Below are 19,708 nucleotides of genomic sequence, written 5' to 3' on the forward strand. Positions count from 1 at the left end.
TCTGTTGTTGTTGATCATGTATTAATTTGTTCCCTGGTTCTGTCATTACCCGAGACCTATCTAAGTAGCCTTTGTGAAGGTCAGTGTAACCTTATATTGTTGTAAACAGTCGGATCTATTGCGATTTATATGTGTAACACCATGTCAATAACTCATGTATTATTCAATCCTTGTTTACCTGTTAGCTAATGTGTAATTTTACTTTATCAGTTAATTAACATGGCTAGTATAAATATGACCACCTTTCTAGCCAGTATGTATCGGTTCCTGAAGGCATGTGAGTGTTCCATCTCTCCGTAGACTACATCTCAATAAACCTTCAACACCCAAACAGCATTTGGACTTCTTCATCTCATCACCACACAAAATAAACTTCATTTTACATCCTCGTCAGATTGATTTGAAAAAAGAGACAACTGTCAAAACGTTTCTCTTTTATTTGGTATTGGACAAGTACACAGGCCAATCAGTAATATTGATTCAGTAAAGATTTAAGAAATATTTACAGAATGATGTAATATACTATTTTGAATATAAATATGTAACCAATACTGAGCTCACTCGTAAATGACATGGCAAAAATCTGTCAGAACCATAACAAGTTTTAGGCTGTATGTGATACAAAATACTATGGAGTGGTTCCAACTTGGTACTTATAATTCCTCGGCAATGACAGATAGCGTCAGTGACTGGGTCAAAATCAATCTACTTTTTCAGTTTGATCACATTTTATTTAAAACCTGTCTTTGTTAAAAAAAAAAAAAAAAAAAGCAAAGAGTTTTTTAATCTGAAACTGTTACTACTGTCATTTTGCAAACTTCTGGTTGCTTTCCAAATGGCTGACATGTAGGAGCACTATAGGTAAATGTAATGCTGTGATTAAGACTTGTGGTTTTTGCTTGCTTTCACAAACTTGAGAAGTCAGTCATCAAACCATGTAGAAGATGAATACAACTTGTGGACTAAACTCATTCCACACTTCATTATTAATACATTTCTTTATCATGTTTGGCATTACATTCTTCTTTGTCGCAGTAACAATGTTACATTTTATCTCTCAATTAAGGAACAAATTTGGACATTTTTTTTATGAAAAACGTTCTACAAAATTATAAAATTGATGACTATTTCTATGACACAATGGTTTGGGATGATATTAAATGTGTCATTCTTGCCATGTTGGTACAGCAGTACGTTACCTCCATTCCACATATCAGATTGTTACAAAAGGATTCACCTGCATGTCAGCCAGTAGTTCACATCATTATACATTTTCTTTTTTATTAGGATTTGTTTTAATTAATTTTATTTAAAACATTACACAACTAAATTATGTAAAAATATTTAAATTAGAAATAAAAGTCAAATGTTGGATGTCTTGTTTTTTGTTAATATGGCACGGTTCACGCCTTTTTAGATAATGTAGTCAGACCTGCTGACATCATAATAGAAGAATCGATCAGTCAGGATTACATCACAATAGAAATAGTTAGTAGACTAGCTTATCTCAAACAGATATATATGTAACATTGCTCTGTTTCATCATTGACACGTGTTGCATGTCAGCTGCATATAAGCCAAAGTTGTTGAAGATTCGCGATAAATCAATGTCAAAAGCACAGTGACCTCTCCGTGATGAAGAAACCAGTACATTATGAGATAAAGGGGTTTTAATCAGATGTAGAATGTATATTAGAAGCTGTTGATGTATTGTGTGCAGCTGCTCTTGCAGAACACTGGTCTACTGCACAAGTATACGGGTGTTGTGATTCTATATTTGTATGTGTACTGGGCATGGAGAACAAGGGAATGGTCAAAGGGAGATAACTGAAATCCGGAAATTATTGTAAATCATTGTATTAGTTTGTACCTAAGTCCGGATAAGTTAACCGGCAACCACTTTTTGTATTAGTGAAAAAAAAGACGAATAAAAATGCATATGGCTAACTACATCCCTCTCACATTTGTCATTCATCACACGACTAATGCCTTGACTCACTCTGCTCCCTATCCTTGTAGAGAGTTATCATAGAAATGTTTGATGGTGTAATGCCAGAGTCTTCCTCAGTTGTCCTCGGACGTGAACCACACACAACCAACGCCACTGGCAGGAATAGAAGTGCATGCAGCAAGCCGAACACCATCATAAGAAACGTGATTTTAAAAAAGTATCTAAACACATATGTTGACGTGAAGGCAAGCATGAGAACGCCTATTATTGAGGATGTTGCTGCGTTGATGACAGCACCTCCAGCTCTAGAGATGGTGGAGTCTACTAGCTGAGCTCTGTTGGGACCTTCAGCTGTGATGTAGGCGTGGCAGATATGGGCACTGAAGTCAGCAGAGAATCTTATGCTCATGATGAGCTGGACCATGGTGTGATCGAGTTAATACCTAGTCCCCATATGTACATGAATCCGTACACACCCGTCTGTATACTTACCATGCTGATACACACTAACATAACAATTAAGGGGTTTAGCATCGCCGCTATTGTGACTATCGATGCAGCCGTCATGGCGATTAAAATTGTTTGCAATGTTGACGTGCCAATTGCCAATCAAAGTACTGAAAGGTTTAACGTATTGAAAAATATTCTCAAATAACCGCAAAGCTATATTACTTTCCCCATACTCCTACACTTTGGAATGCAAAAATTACTGAAATAAGAGAACTAGAGGCTATTTTTCTTAATTTTAAGCGATTTTATATCTTCTTTAATTCTTATTTCAAATTTGACGACAATAATGTGAACAAATCAAAATAGGTAAAAAAAAGTAACAAAATACACGCAACCATATATTTATCGCCAACAAGCCAAATGATAAAAAGCTCTATGATGAAGTTGACTAAATGAAACCTTTGAAATACCCAATATTTTGCAATTACTATCCTATCAGTATGAGGATTTAGACAAATCGAAAGGACTTTATACCTATATTCTCTATTTTAAATGTATTGCAAAGTAATAGTCCTTACTTGTTATAATTATATTTGTAGTTGAAGAAAGTAGATAAGGTGTACACAGCATTTCAGATAGATTAAAGTGTAAGTAATTACATTAAATGTATTTACATGCCTATCTTCCTTGAAGTATCATGGTTAGACTTTTCTTCCAGTAATTATGTCTATAAAGACATAGTTCTTTGAGATTAAACCAGACTTCCAAATATATATAAAAAATACAATATTTTCACTATAGCTACTACTATTTCTGATCTGCAATGCATTAGATAATGTCACCATGACACGCTAAATGAATAAATATGTTATGGAAATATTTCGTTTCAGTTAATTGATAATTATAAACATGAATATTTTGGGGATTTTTATACGCGATTTGTTCGAAGGAATATTTTCATTTCAAGGAACTTTGATACACATTAACAAACCTTGAGAAATCAGCACAATCAACCTTCATCAAATAAAACTAAAAGACAAAAAATATAAGTTATAACAAAGTCAACATCATGATCAGTACAGTATTAAAAATATATTATTCATAAATCATGAGCACCAAATGTACCTTGCCTACGAAGCGCAAACTTTTTATCTTCAAGAACTTGAAAAAGTGTCATGGCAGTGGGTGTGAAAAACCTGAAAAAGTGTTATATCGGCGGGTGTGCGCGTGGGACGAACAGTCCAATTCGGTGACGTCTAATGAGGTTAAGTGATGTTAAATATTAAGGCGATCTTGCCACAACGACAAGGATTAAAACAAAATTAATGTTGTATTTGTACGTTTTGTTTGTTTATAAGTGCTGTTGATAATTCAAATCAAGTCCCCTGACTAGCTTCTTATCAACTCGCACGTACAGTGCTCTGTACGCTTACGTCATGTCGAGAAATATGTTGTTCAAAAATTATCAATAGTTCAACCACACTGTGCTTCTTTTTTGAAATATATAGTAATCGTATTGTTATTAAAAAATAAACTAATTTTGGATGCTTTTAAAATAGCGATTTGAAAGATCGCGGCATTATTTACGCAGAAAATTGCCGCTAGAGGGCTCTAACTCTTTTCGATATTTCAGCCAATGAGAAGGCCAGGATCGGTAAATTTTGTCTGAAAGGCCGTCGCAATAGGCTATGCGTACTGAGTACGTTTAGCCTAAAAACTGTTCGCTATTATTGAATATGGGCGCATGCGCAATAACAGGTAGACCCAAGTTACTGGCTATGGTCCTCTTACAAGTCAGAAATGATTTTGTGATCTTAGAATCGCGGATGTCTTTTGATATCAAGTAAAATCGATATGCCTTTATCCTGTGTCCAGATTCATTTAGGATAACATCTACGTCATAATCTTTTTTGCATTTGAAAAACATTTTCAGTCCTACAAAACCACTAGAGTCGTAAAAGCGTGAACGTTTATACGCTAATAGCCAATTATTTCCCGTTTTCTTTCGATGAACGGTTCATTCTTCGCCATTTTTAACATGGTGACCACCTTGTCCTGTATGACATGGTCACTGAAGTCAATTTCTTTGTGGATTACAAAGGATACAATAACCTCGTTTTTGAAGTAATTTTCCGTCCATGTCAGGCACTTGTGCACGTAAGAATCGTCTAGCACAAGCTAACTCACACGGAAGTTTTGAGAGGCATTCACAGAACCGTAAATTGACATTGTGAGGTAGCCAATGAAAAATAACATACACCCAGCCTTTATTGATCGTTTAGATATTATCCTCTGTTTGAACTGTTTGGGGTATCGTTCTAAAACACTCTTGTTATCGGAAGCTGACCTAGGGGGCTCCCCGCAACAACAATGGCTCCACAGCACGCTGTGGTTGGCATCCCTTAACTGTTTGTACGATCGCGTCTTCGGACACGTAATGCAGTGACGCTACTCGAACGTGCGTCTCTCCTTAAGGATGATGCAGGGTACGAAGAAGAGCAGTTGGTTGAGGTAGCCAAAACATACGGCTACACCTAGGATGTAATCATGGGAATCATATACTTGCAGAACGCAATACGATCTTAGACATCATAACATGGTATCATCTCATAAATAGAGAATATATATCTTAAAATCACAACTTCTAGGCCCCCAGCGGGTCCAGGGCAGGGCCCTGGTGGGGGGATCGGGGGGCGAAGCACCCTCGACGGAAAATGAATTTCATGATTTCAAAGATGTTTTGAATCGTTTTCTGAGACGTTTTTTTATTTCTTTAACAAGAAACTTCAGCCCCTGATTAAATAAAAGACTATATTTTGTTTGAAAAACTTGTCGTTCGACGTCTGTAATCTAGAAGCCTTCTTCATTTTTAAAATTTGCACTTTAACAACATTATAATCGGAAACGTTGAAATGATAGTAAGAAGTAGAAATGTATGACGTGTATAAAGTTCCGTAAAGCAATGCAATAGGCCTAGTTATTCAACAATTTTCTATTTATATTTTTTTATTTATCAAAAATATTAGATATTTATTTTCAACCTTAGTTTTGTATTTTTGTCCGACATACTCGGATTTTTTATGTGTAAGCGCGGGCTTTTCCTTTCTATTGAAGATACGCCCCTCCAGGTGTATTCTGGCAATGCCAGAACCAGTTGCAGGATGATTTCGATTATCCTTTTTTTTTGTCGTAAGTCATCTAAAAATCAATTTTTCAACATCAATAGCACTGAACTACCCACCGGCCGAACAATATGATTTAACATTAGTAGTATGATTACATAGTATGTTTTCTGTATATTTGTCTAAATGAGTCGACTGGGATATTTACTTATTTCGTGTTCCTGTTGTCGTAATGACTTCTTACCTTGTATTGCAATTTATATTCCTTATTCCAAAACTTTACGGTACTTCAAACGAGTTTACCTGTATATAAACAAAAGTACTGTACACTCGGGAACACGGAGGTGGAGCCAACCAAGAATGCCAGAAAGTCTGTCAGTGACGTCATGATAACCGCCACCCCGTCTGTCCTCATCATGCTTTTAATTCGGTCTTTCACAGCAACAGTTTTCGGCGTGTCGGTCATGCACGCCATCAGGATAAACATGTCGTAAAACCCGATACCTCAGTCAAAAGACGCGTATCACATGAATCTGCAACAGGGTGTACTCTGTAGAAAGAATTTGCTTTAAACAATAAGCAGTAGACATCAGACAATGAGCAATAAACACACACGAAACTGCAGGTAGTGGAAAGTGAACAACAATAACGGACAGACAACTGACAAACGGGGGGCAGGAAACTGTGGAAACTTTAGATAGATAGAAATTAACAAGATATTGTCGTTTTGTGTTAATATTTTTCTCGTGGTTCTACTGTCAACTGTTGTCGCACTCTCTTCCGTCAGCTGTCATACTCATAATTGTGCCAGCGTTCTGCACTTTTGTAAAAATCGTTTATGTTACTTTGTGGTAGAATACAACATAATGTTTTTTTTTTTCAATACGACCACATTGGAAGTTGTGACAACAAACACACTTGCCCACAATAAGGAAAGGAATCACACCACAAACGTTGACGTATTTAACTCCAGCTCCGCTGACCGCTCTGAACGCCCCAGTACGGCCGAACAGGTGGATGCGACTCCAACAACTGCCTAGGTGTGACGTCTAGATACACAGTTCCCTCCAGAAATAGAAAAAGTAGCATAAATCAACATTATTGTGAAAAGAAGGAACTTTCACCAAAAACGTAATAACAGACGTTCAACTTCTGAATGCAACGCGAGTTAGGTTTGTTTGAAGATGTTTCAGTTTATTCACAAAGCTGGTCTCCCATGCTCGAGCTCGTTTCTTGTCTTCGTAGGTTTCTAAACGGAGATGGTACATCAAGCGTAACAAGGAAGCCTTTAGCACGCGACCGTTCACTACGCGTACCTTTCCAAACACCGCAGAGAGACTATTCCGGCGAAATTAGGATATGGGATCATGCTTTCATGAGCATTGCAAAAAGCTTGGACAATACAAAGTCACCATTGCCTGCACACTGCTTCCGTTTAAGAGCACACACATCTTAGTAATGTAGCACAGAACCAGAATCACTCATGATATCAACTTCCTCCCGTATGATCTCATCAATTCTCCTCAGCTCACGTAGTTTATCTGCCCTCAGGAGGTTTAAGTTTTCCTTCGATTTGACTATTATTCCACCATGTTTATTCAGATTGGTTAATGCTCTTGGATAGAAATTGTTTTGAAATATTTTGTCCATGTTTGTTATTGCCTCATTATTCTTAGATGTAAATATCTTTTTCATGTCAGTCTCAGTACTAGATTTTAAGAATCCTAAACAAAAAAAGCAGTTATACATCACACCGAATCCTAGAATTGTCCAAGGATGTTTGTATACTGCGATGGCATAAATCTAAAAGACCATTCCTATAGCGTTCTCGTACCTTGTATAAAATGTGCCATTCTCGTTGATGACGGAGCTTCTATAACAAACAGAAAGATGTTTTACCTGTGTTCGCCAGGGAGCGATAACAGGGTCAGGGACAAGTCCGTTCTGGTGCTTATACCATTTGTGAAGATACTTTTCTTTTTTGCCTTCACTGCATTACAAAGACTTTGGTATGAACAAAGCAAAACCGTGAAGCTTTGTTCGTTATGCTGTATCCCTATTAATTATATATAGTGTTATATAGACAGTGTTGTTGCGTGTGTCTGTTAGTTATATATAGTGTTATATAGGCAGTGTCGTTCCTTGTGTCTATTATTTATATATATAGTGTTATATAGACAGTGTCGTTGCGTGTGGCTGTTAGTTATATATAGTGTTATATAGACAGTGTCGTTCCTTGTGTCTATTATTTATATATATAGTGTTATATAGACAGTGTCGTTCCTTGTACCTATTATCTATATATAGTGTTATATAGACAGTGTCTTTCCTTGTGTCTATTATTTATATACAGTGTTATATAGACAGTGTTGTTGTGTGTGCCTGTTAGTTATATATAGTGTTATATAGACAGTGTTGTTGCGTGTGCCTGTTAGTTATATATAGTGTTATATAGACAGTGTTGCTGCGTGTGCCTGTTAGTTATATATAGTGTTATATAGACAGTGTCTTTCCTTGTGTCTATTATTTATATACAGTGTTATATAGACAGTGTTGTTGCGTGTGGCTGTTAGTTATATATAGTGTTATATAGGCAGTGTTGTTGCGTGTGGCTGTTAGTTATATATAGTGTTATATAGACAGTCTATTATTTATATATATGTATGTTGCGTGTGCCTGTCTATATATAGTGTTATATTATATATAGTGTTATATAGACAGTGTTGTTGTGTGTGCCTGTTAGTTATATATAGTGTTATATAGACAGTGTTATATATTGTTATATTGCGTGTGTGCCTGTTAGTTATATATAGTGTTATATAGACAGTGTTGTTGCGTGTGCCTGTTAGTTATATATAGTGTTATATAGACAGTGTTGTTGCGTGTGCCTGTTAGTTATATATAGTGTTATATAGACAGTGTCGTTGCGTGTGGCTGTTAGTTATATATAGTGTTATATAGGCAGTGTTGTTGTGTGTGCCTGTTAGTTATATATAGTGTTATATAGACAGTGTTGTTGCGTGTGCCTGTTAGTTATATATAGTGTTATATAGACAGTGTCGTTGCGTGTGCCTGTTAGTTATATATAGTGTTATATAGACAGTGTCGTTGCGTGTGCCTGTTAGTTATATACAGTGTTATATAGACTGTGTTGTTGCGTGTGCCTGTTAGTTATATGCAGTGCTACATGTATATCAATTAGTGTCTAAATGATTGAACGTTATCAATAATACATTTACATTGTACTTACATTTCTTTGGGATCAGCTGGAATTACAAAATATGTCTGCAATTTAAGTTTACATCAGTTGGTTTCTTCGAAATCGACATATCATTAGCTCAATATCCCCAGTAAAGTGAATGAAATCTTGCTAAGATAATAATAGTACTTAAAATTGTAGTAATAGCTTAATTTTGTAAAGGAATTGATATAAGCTTCAGGTTATTTTCCCATTCCAAATATGGTGTGTGTGTGTGTGTGTGTGTGTGTGTGTGTGTGTGTGTGTGTGTGTGTGTGTGTGTGTGTGTGTGTGTGTGTGTGTGTGTGTGTGTGTGTGAAATACTGTTTAATTATTGAATAAAATATGTATTAAAACAGAGTTAGGTGGACAACGAGACAAGTACTTCATATAGATTCTTGTACGAGAGAGGTCCGTATCCTATCATCATTGACTGGTAATCCAGAAAGGTAACTCGTCTTGGAAATATTAGGTAACTTGTAGGTAGAGTTTTTAAACCTAGTGTTTTTCGTAGCAAAGAGTTAGCAGGCAATGGTTGGGTGTCTGTTGTCTTGTGCATAGACACTTACACATTATTATGAAAGGTGTAAAGTGTTGTGTTGCCTCGGGATCAGGAGTCTTGTATCTTTTATCTAAATTGCTAATTCTTGTGAAATGTTAGATAACATTGATGTACTCAAGTCTGAACGTGGAAGGTTGTCCTCATTTCACTCTGTGTCTGGCATGTTTTACCAATATCTGAGTATTTTCAATTCGAATGGAAGAACGGTCTCGATCGTTTTGGAATCTATGTGTTCAGCTTGGCAATATATATGGGGAGGGATAAACAAGAACGTACTGAAAGAGTTGTTGTTCTTAATAGTCTGAATGAAATATATATACATGTTTAAATGTATTGAATATTGTCATTGACCACTTTATTACCGTACCAACAAGAACCAGATCTATCGTCACGATCTCGAACTCCAGCGGTAGCTTATTATATCTGATGGGTTATGAATAAACACAACTCACATAAGAAGTATAACAGACATGACTATATCTGTGACGGTTTTTGTAAACGTGATGTATATATTTCAACCTACATTTCCACGGCAAGGTGACTTATAATACTCACAGCTATATGACAAGCTGTAATTTAGTGGTACATTCTGCTAATAAAGATTATTTCCGCCATTTAAGGCACATTATATTTTCTTGTGGCTAAGGATGAAATACACACATATTTGGTATTATTTCTAAACACTCTCACATGTCCGTATGATTATCATTATGTAACCCTGTGTCTTTTTCTACACGTTTGGACGCTTACGCCAGGTCATTAGTATTCAAATGAAGAAACAGCTGTATGTTATTATATATTTTATTCAGCAATCACAACGTTACATACCAGGTTAATAATTATAGGTGCGTATCTATTTGTGTGTATTTTATACAATGTTTCCATCACACTCCAACATAAAAATGATATTCTAATCAAATTAAGACGACATTAACACACTAAAGGTCATATAACCAACACCAGTCGCAAGTATTGATCACCCAAACTAGGATGATGTTACATGATATGTTAAAGGGCCAGGGATACCTGGAACACCATACAATCACCAAAAAATTTCTTATAGAACTGTCTCGCTCAACAGAACGGACATGATGTAAGTGAAGCTCGGATTACAGGATGCTACTTAGACCAGCACTGCAGGAAGCTGGCTATTTTTGTAGGTCTTAAGTTTACACGAAATGTCTTTAATGCACATGTTAGCTGAGCGTCAACTGGTTATTGTATATAAACATTTATGAACCCGATGAAATCTCTCTTAAAAAAGCATACTAAGTGATACATTATGTCGACATTTCATCATACTAAGCCTAGCGTGTAAAGAAAATATTCTCAGCCATTACCTTTTACAAAAATGTTACACATTCAGGAACGCATATCATACTTGTGTGTAAATACGGAACCTCCTAACACTTTATTAAGGGTTTCAATTCATTACAGCTTTTCATCATCGTTATCCGATTCAAGCAAGAAAAAAAACCCCGCTCTAATATCCTATAATAGGAAACATATGGCAAAGAGCTAACTACCATGGAAACATCACACCAAAAACAGACATCTAACGCAGAATATCGTATCAACTAATCAGGAAAACAGATACCTAACACAGACGATAAGGTAAACCAATCAGGATACAGACACCTAACACTGACGATAATATAAACCAATCAGGATACAGACACCTAACACTGACGATAATATAAACCAATCAGGGAACAGACACCTAACACTGACGATGATATAAACCAATCAGGAAACAGATACCTAAAACGGTATTTCATATTAACCAATCAGGAAACAGACACCTAACACTGACGATAATATAAACCAATCAGGAATCAGACACCTAACACTGACGATAATATAAACCAATCAGGAACAGACACCTAACACTGACGATAATATAAACCAATCAGGAATCAGACACCTAACACTGACGATAATATAAACCAATCATGAGACAGACACCTAACACTGACGATAGTATAAACCAATCAGGGAACAGACACCTAACACTGACGATAATATAAACCAATCAGGGAACAGACACCTAACACTGACGATAATATAAACCAATCAGAAAAAATAGACCTAAAACAGACGATAATATAAACCAATCAGGAAACAGACACCTAACACTGACGATAGTATAAACCAAAACATGAAAAAGATACCTAACACAGGGCATCATATCGACCAAACAGAAAACTGACACATGATTCGTCTGATTTACATGTTAACATTTTAACATCATATCAAGTATTGATGAGTGCATAGTGAGAGAAGGCAAGCTTCATAAAAGATGAAGCATTTAATCTATCAATCACAAAATGCGAGGCTAACATATATATACCTAGCACAGACACACTATTTACTTTACAGATGACTCATGTAATTGTTCTCGTTCACAATGGGAATGCCTATGCTTGAGTTACTGTGAGGTGCTATAATATTTTCGTTTTCATATTGGGGTTCTGACAGTTGACTATTTTCCAGGTTTGGTTTTTTACCGCCAATTACGCTATCCAAAGTTTCATAATGGTTACCTGCATTGTCCTCCGTAGAATCGCTGTCCTTTGTGAAAGCGTTGTTTGAGTAACCCTGTTTTTCTACAAACCCTGGCTGAAATCCTTTGATGTCCTCATTAATGTTTCTATTTGTCAACATTCTTTCCTTGAGCTTTTTCCTATGTTCTTTTATAAGTGGTATAACATTCACTTCCGGTCCTATGAGTGATAGTATAACCGGCAAAAGAAACATTGAATGAGCAAAACCGAACAACATAACTAGTAACATCAGTTTGAAAAATGACTGAAATATATAAGACGATGAAAATGCTAGTACCACCACGCCAAGGATGGTAGATATTGCAGCATTGAATATAGGTCCTCCGGATCGGGTTATAGCGGCGCTGACCATGGAATTTCTGCACGTGCCCTCCATACAGATGTAGGCGTGACAGACGTGGGCACTGAAGTCGACTGAAAAACCGATGCTCATGATAAGGTGGATCATAGTGACTGAACTCAGGGTCAAGTTCCAGAAGTACATGAAGCCAAACAGTCCGACCAGAATCATGATCATCGTGACACCCACCAGGGCTACGAGTAAAGGATGAGGCATAAAGAGCGTCGTCACAACTATCATGGCTACGACAGCTATCCCGACTGTAGTCAGTGTGCTCGGTAATACGGCCACGTACTGCTCGAAGTAGATAAAGGGAGCAGAGTGGGCTAGGACGTTTAGCTGCGAGTCGGCGGCGATCTCCCTCATCCGTAGCATCATCTGGCCTTGTTCTGTAGAATGCTTCAGATTTTTGGTAATTATGTTTATACGAGATGCTACAATGTTTTCTTTGTCGTCAAATATAACATTATTGATAAGATCGGGTCTGTACTGTAAGTATAGTTTGACACCTTCGGTAAATACACTGACGTTATTCCCCATTAGTTTAGAAAATACCGATCCCTGGTACTCTTCCAGCCAGTTCCACTCGGGGATGTACGTCACTGTTGCAGTCTCATTTTTTAAAGTGTCGACCAAAGAGTTTATGTGTCTCAAAGTGTATGGGTCAGTATAGTTCAGAGCGGATTGAAAAACGAAGGAAACAAGCATTTGTGTAGTGAAGAATTCTTCGTCCCAAACAGCATACTTGTGATAATACGATTTCTCGTCAGCTAAATTACTCAGTTTGAGACCCTGTTCTACATTTACGGCACCGTAGATAGAAAACCCAAAGTAAGCACAAAATACTAAGATAATTAATACCTTGCATGGCGGATAAAGTACAAAACGCTGCAACACAAACTTTGGATATCGTTCTAGAGGACTTTCATTGTCCATTCTGTTCTTAGGTGGCGACCCGCCACAGCATCTGACAAAGCGGCGGGACTTTCCCAGAGACTGGAGGTTTTCGCGAGTGTCTATGGTAAGGCATGTTAGGCAATGTCGTCGACTGGCTACTCGTCGTTCATTGAGCACCATACAGGGAACAAAGAACGTGAGCTGGTTGATGTAACATACCAGGACGCCGACACCTGCGTGAGGAAAAGAGTACATTTTAGTTGATATGTAGGAATGGAAAACACAAGTTTTCCAGCTGTGACAACTTCCTCTAATAGTGGAAGGTGACAGACTGACGCTGTAACACTCAGACACGATGATCAAACTAGAGGTAGTTTTCGTAGGCCTTATCTACAAACTGCCAAACAACAAGCACACAGATTTCTTCATCTCTCTATTCCACCAAGTGACTGATATACATATTTTGGGTTTGTGGTTAACAAAGAATACAATGATAGTATATGTATTATCTCAAAAGTATCTTACGCACGACTTCCTGACTAGCCACATGTCCTTGCTAGTGCAGATCTTGTCAGTGAGTCTCTGACATCCTGAAAAGGTTATGACGGAAGGACAACGAGACGTGGCAAAAGAGTGATGTTACGACGAAAATCGAAATGTTGCCATTAAAGATAGTGGAAAGGAAAATGTTCGATAGGAAGATGAGAAAAATCATGTATTTAAACTGTTATAGTACGTACAGCATATCCCTTCTACTCACATTCAGATCCTCTGGGAGATAAAACACCAAAATCTGCAAATGGCTTTAGGTAGTGTGGTGTCATGGATTGGAATGTATATGTGTGTAAACTTATTTTCATATTATTTATGTATATATATATATATAAGTTATTACCGATATTTGTTATGTATATATGTGTCTGTAATTTACCTGTGTATGTTTTGGGATAGCTCAGTCGGTAGAGCATCAGACATTACAACCTGAGATGTAGGTCCATGGTGGTGTGTGGTTCTATCCCTACCTCAGACAGGTTTGTGTTTTCAAATGTAGGATAAAGATGTGTAGTTCTATCCTTATATCAGGCAGAATTAAGTTTCTCAGGTGTAGGTCCAAGGTGTGTTGTTATATCCCTACCTGAGACAGGTTTGTATTCTCAAGAATCTGAGATCATGGTTCATCATGTGCTTTGTAGGTTGTGTCCTTGGGACACTTTACTCCAACTACTTTGGATAGCATGCGGCGGTTCTCCAGCATTGTGTCCATTGTGGTAGCAACCAGCTGTGCACTACAAGGATGCCCCGCTATGAAAAGACCCTTGCTGTTGACAGTGTAATAAATTTGAGTATCTATTATATATTTGATATTTCTTTGTTTGTGTCATGTATGTTTGGTATTTTAATTTTTTTTGTAAATTGCTGTATATATGTTCGTGTTTGTATCCTCATCTGTAAATATGTAAGAATTACCTGTATGCATGTAAACACATGTTTATGTATTTTACATTATTGATCATATTACATTATCTATCTATCTATCTATCTATCTATCTATCTATCTATCTATCTATCTATCTATCTATCTATCTATATATATATATGTGTGTGTGTGTGTGTGTGTGTGTGTGTGTGTGTGTGTGTGTGGGTGCGTGCGTGTGTGTGTGTAGGTGCGTGCGTGTGTGTGTGTGTTTGTGAGGTGATGTCTGGGTGTGTAGGTGTGTGTGTTTGTGTGTGATTAACACGAACAAATTGTTATATATTAATGTTTTCCTAACATGGATACATAAGAAATTTAACTGTACAAATATTAGTAATTTGTCTTGTTTACCTATTAGTGACTTACCTATACACGTATTAGTGATGTAGTTAAATCCGTATATATATATATATATATATATATATCAGATAATTATCTATAGACATACGAGTGGTTTACCTGTATATAAACAGAAATTCCTCACGCTAAGGAATACTGACGAAGCTCCTATAGCGAAGGCCAGGAAGTCTGTAAGCGACGTAATCGTGATGGCCACCCCACTCGTCCGCATGGTCTGTTTGATTTTCTCCTCTATGGTTTTTGAGGCAGGAACATCAGCGAGACCAGAAAGCAGTATAAACATGTCATCTAGACCGATACCTAAAACACAACATATGTACTGTGTCTACAATATCAACATACCTAAAACACAACATATGTACTGTGTCTACAATATCAACATACCTAAAACACAACATATGTACTGTGTCTACAATATCAACATACCTAAAACACAACATATGTACTGTGTCTACAATATCAACATACCTAAAACACAACATATGTACTGTGTCTACAATATCAACATACCTAAAACACAACATATGTACTGTGTCTACAATATCAACATACCTAAATACAACATATGTACTGAAGCTACAATATCAACATACCTAAAACATAACATATGTACTGTGTCTACAATATCAACATACCTAAAACACAACATATGTACTGATGCTACAATATCAACATACCTAAAACATAACAGTCACTCTGAGTCTACAATATCAACATAACTAAAACATAACACTCAATCTGAGTCTACAATATCAACATACCTAAAACATAACAGTCACTCTGAGTCTACAATATCAACATAACTAAAACATAACACTCAATCTGAGTCTACAATATCAACATACCTAAAGCATAACAGTCACTCTGAGTCTACAATATCAACATACCTAAAACATAACAGTCTGAGTCTACAATATCAACATACCTAAAACATAACACTCACTCTGAGTCTACAATATCAACATACCTAAAACATAACAGTCTGAGTTTACAATATCAACATACCTAAAGCATAACAGTCACTCTGAGTCTACAATATCAACATACCTAAAGCATAACAGTCACTCTGAGTCTACAATATCAACATACCTAAAACATAACAGTCTGAGTCTACAATATCAACATACCTAAAGCATAACAGTCACTCTGAGTCTACAATATCAACATAACTAAAACATAACACTCAATCTGAGTCTACAATATCAACATACCTAAAACATAACAGTCTGAGTTTACAATATCAACATACCTAAAACATAACAGTCTGAGTCTACAATATCAACATACCTAAAACATAACAGTCACTCTGAGTCTACAATATCAACATACCTAAAACATAACACTCTATCTGAGTCTACAATATCAACATACCTAAAACATAACAGTCTGAGTTTACAATATCAACATACCTAAAGCATAACAGTCACTCTGAGTCTACAATATCAACATACCTAAAGCATAACAGTCACTCTGAGTCTACAATATCAACATACCTAAAACATAACAGTCTGAGTCTACAATATCAACATACCTAAAGCATAACAGTCACTCTGAGTCTACAATATCAACATACCTAAAGCATAAGAGTCACTCTGAGTCTACAATATCAACATACCTAAAGCATAACAGTCTGAGTCTACAATATCAACATACCTAAAGCATAACAGTCACTCTGAGTCTACAATATCAACATACCTAAAGCATAACAGTCACTCTGAGTCTACAATATCAACATACCTAAAACATAACAGTCTGAGTCTACAATATCAACATACCTAAAGCATAACAGTCACTCTGAGTCTACAATATCAACATACCTAAAGCATAACAGTCACTCTGAGTCTACAATATCAACATACCTAAAGCATAACAGTCACTCTGAGTCTACAATATCAACATACCTAAAACATAACACTCAATCTGAGTCTACAATATCAACATACCTAAAACATAACAGTCTGAGTCTACAATATCAACATACCTAAAACATAACACTCACTCTGAGTCTACAATATCAACATACCTAAAGCATAACAGTCACTCTGAGTCTACAATATCAACATACCTAAAGCATAACAGTCACTCTGAGTCTACAATATCAACATATCTAAAACATACCTAAAACATAACATACCTAAAACATAACAGTCTGAGTCTACAATATCAACATACCTAAAACATAACACTCATCTGAGTCTACAATATCAACATACCTAAAACATAACATACCTAAAACATAACAGTCTGAGTCTACAATATCAACATACCTAAAGCATAACAGTCTACAATATCAATATACCTAAAGCATAACACTCTATCTGAGTCTACAATATCAACATACCTAAAACATAACAGTCTGAGTCTACAATATCAACATACCTAAAACATAACACTCACTCTGAGTCTACAATATCAACATACCTAAAACATAACAGTCTGAGTCTACAATATCAACATACCTAAAACATAACACTCTATCTGAGTCTACAATATCAACATACCTAAAGCATAACAGTCACTCTGAGTCTACAATATCAACATACCTAAAACATAACAGTCTGAGTCTACAATATCAACATACCTAAAGCATAACACTCAGTCTGAGTCTACAATATCAATATACCTAAAGCATAACACTCTATCTGAGTCTACAATATCAACATACCTAAAACATAACAGTCTGAGTCTACAATATCAACATACCTAAAGCATAACACTCAATCTGAGTCTACAATATCAATATACCTAAAACATAACACTCAATCTGAGTCTACAATATCAACATACCTAAAACATAACACTCTATCTGAGTCTACAATATCAACATACCTAAAACATAACAGTCTGAGTCTACAATATCAATATACCTAAAGCATAACACTCAATCTGAGTCTACAATATCAATATACCTAAACATAACACTCTATCTGAGTCTACAATATCAACATACCTAAAACATAACACTCTATCTGAGTCTACAATATGTATATACAAGTAGACCTACACCTTATACACAAAGTTAATTATTAGGTAAGATATACAAAATGTCTGAGATTGAGGAAATGTTGATGTTTTCGTTTTCAGGTAAGACGGAGAACATGTTTCTGTTATCAGGTAAGATTAAGGGATTTTTTTCTTTTTTCGTTATCAGTATTTGAATGAGTCTGTGTTTTCGTTATCACGTGATATATTGGAAATAACTCTGTATTAATTGTCTTTTGAAATATAGGAACATACCTTTCATTCCTTAGCAGGTAAGAGAAATAGAACATATCTAAATTCTTTTCGTCAATAAAGACATAAGATGGAAGTGATATCCGACTTACCGACAAGTAAAAAGGGCATCACCCCTACAATGTTTACAAACTTAACTCCGCAAGCACTAACAAGTCCAAACGAGGCTGCAATACTGATCAGAGTAGTTAGGACACCTGCCCGTCCTAGATTCTGTCTTTGTGATATACAGTCTCCACCGGAAGTTGCAAATCCAGCATAAAACAGCATGATAGTAAATGTTACAGAAAACAGGCCGATATCGCGACCTCCTGTGTTTCCGTTCAGTTCCACATTTAAAGAATCTGAATGTTCATATGCTACTTCCGTAAGATTTGTGACAATATCCTCCATCTTCTTCACAAAGGCCTGTTCCCATTGCCGTGCGAGATATCTGTTTGCTGGGGTATCCGTACGAAGATAATACCTCAGTTTCACCATAGATGCGAAGTGCAAGATTCCATTTTTCACTGTTGCATTACCAAAGATAGGTGCGACAGCTTCTCTGTGAAATCTTGGATATGTAATATTGTTAATTCGCATCCGAGTCCGGAATGTATTCGTAAAAATAACGTTACCGAAGAGACCACATCCGTCATTGTTGGTCGCACAGACCTCAGAGTAAAATTTTTCTTTTCCGGTGCTGGTGTCGGTCACAGAGATGGTATTGATGAACCTGTCAATCATTTCGACCTCGTCCAGCAGCGTGTCGTTTAAGATCGTAGAACCGTCCTTTGTCCGTATCATTACTTGACCATACATGCCAAGGTCGACAAGACTGAATATGTTAAAATTTATACCAGTTTGATCTGGAAATAAATCTGCTACTTTAGCTCTGTCTGAATAAGCTTGACTTCCCATTGGCGTGTATAATATGTCAACATGTGTCTCGGATTTCATCCTCATCAACCCTATTGCCATCAGAGCGTTCATCATCAAACAACCCAAAATAAGGTACCAGGGATGATGCGTTGCAAAGGACCCGTACTTCTCGAAAACAGCTCCGACCTTTTTCTCGTATTTCAGGTAGAAATCACTCAACTTCATCTTCATGTAACTACAAGTAAATAAGTCTAATTAACAAATGACATTTCAATTAAATTTCCTTTTCAATATAATACAAAAGAATACATCTTACTAATGATTTTGAAGTTGATAGGTGAATTTCAAGATTATGTGTAATACAATATATATATATATATATTCTAAAATAGCCTAACGTTATATTTATCATACCACTATCCATTTTGTAATTGATAAATATGCAAGTTTATATACGTTTATGTTTCACTAACAGATGTTTATTAATTTCATATGTACCTTACGCAAAGCTTTCTGGTACAGAAGCATTGGATGCATGTGTTTCAAATGTCTTAAGGAACACAATGACGTTTTCAAGTAGTTTGAAAAATCACCTAGGAAGAATAGCTAGACATTACACACAGTGTGTAGTTTAAGGTGCAGTAGTATTGTCAGA

At 36.2% G+C, this 19,708-nt stretch overlaps 2 pseudogenes; both read right to left on the bottom strand.

The window, feature by feature from the left end:
* Positions 1-1,982: 1,982 nt before the first annotated feature.
* LOC132543371 (patched domain-containing protein 3-like) lies at positions 1,983-7,173 on the bottom strand (annotated as a pseudogene).
* Positions 7,174-11,696: 4,523 nt separating this feature from the next.
* LOC132543372 (patched domain-containing protein 3-like) lies at positions 11,697-19,278 on the bottom strand (annotated as a pseudogene).
* Between the last annotated feature and the right edge of the window lie 430 nt (positions 19,279-19,708).

The sequence above is a fragment of the Ylistrum balloti genome, unplaced genomic scaffold (genome assembly GCF_031769215.1).
Source record: "Ylistrum balloti isolate Yb309-2 unplaced genomic scaffold, AGI_CSIRO_Ybal_v1 Utg369754, whole genome shotgun sequence".
Classification (NCBI taxonomy): domain Eukaryota; kingdom Metazoa; phylum Mollusca; class Bivalvia; order Pectinida; family Pectinidae; genus Ylistrum; species Ylistrum balloti.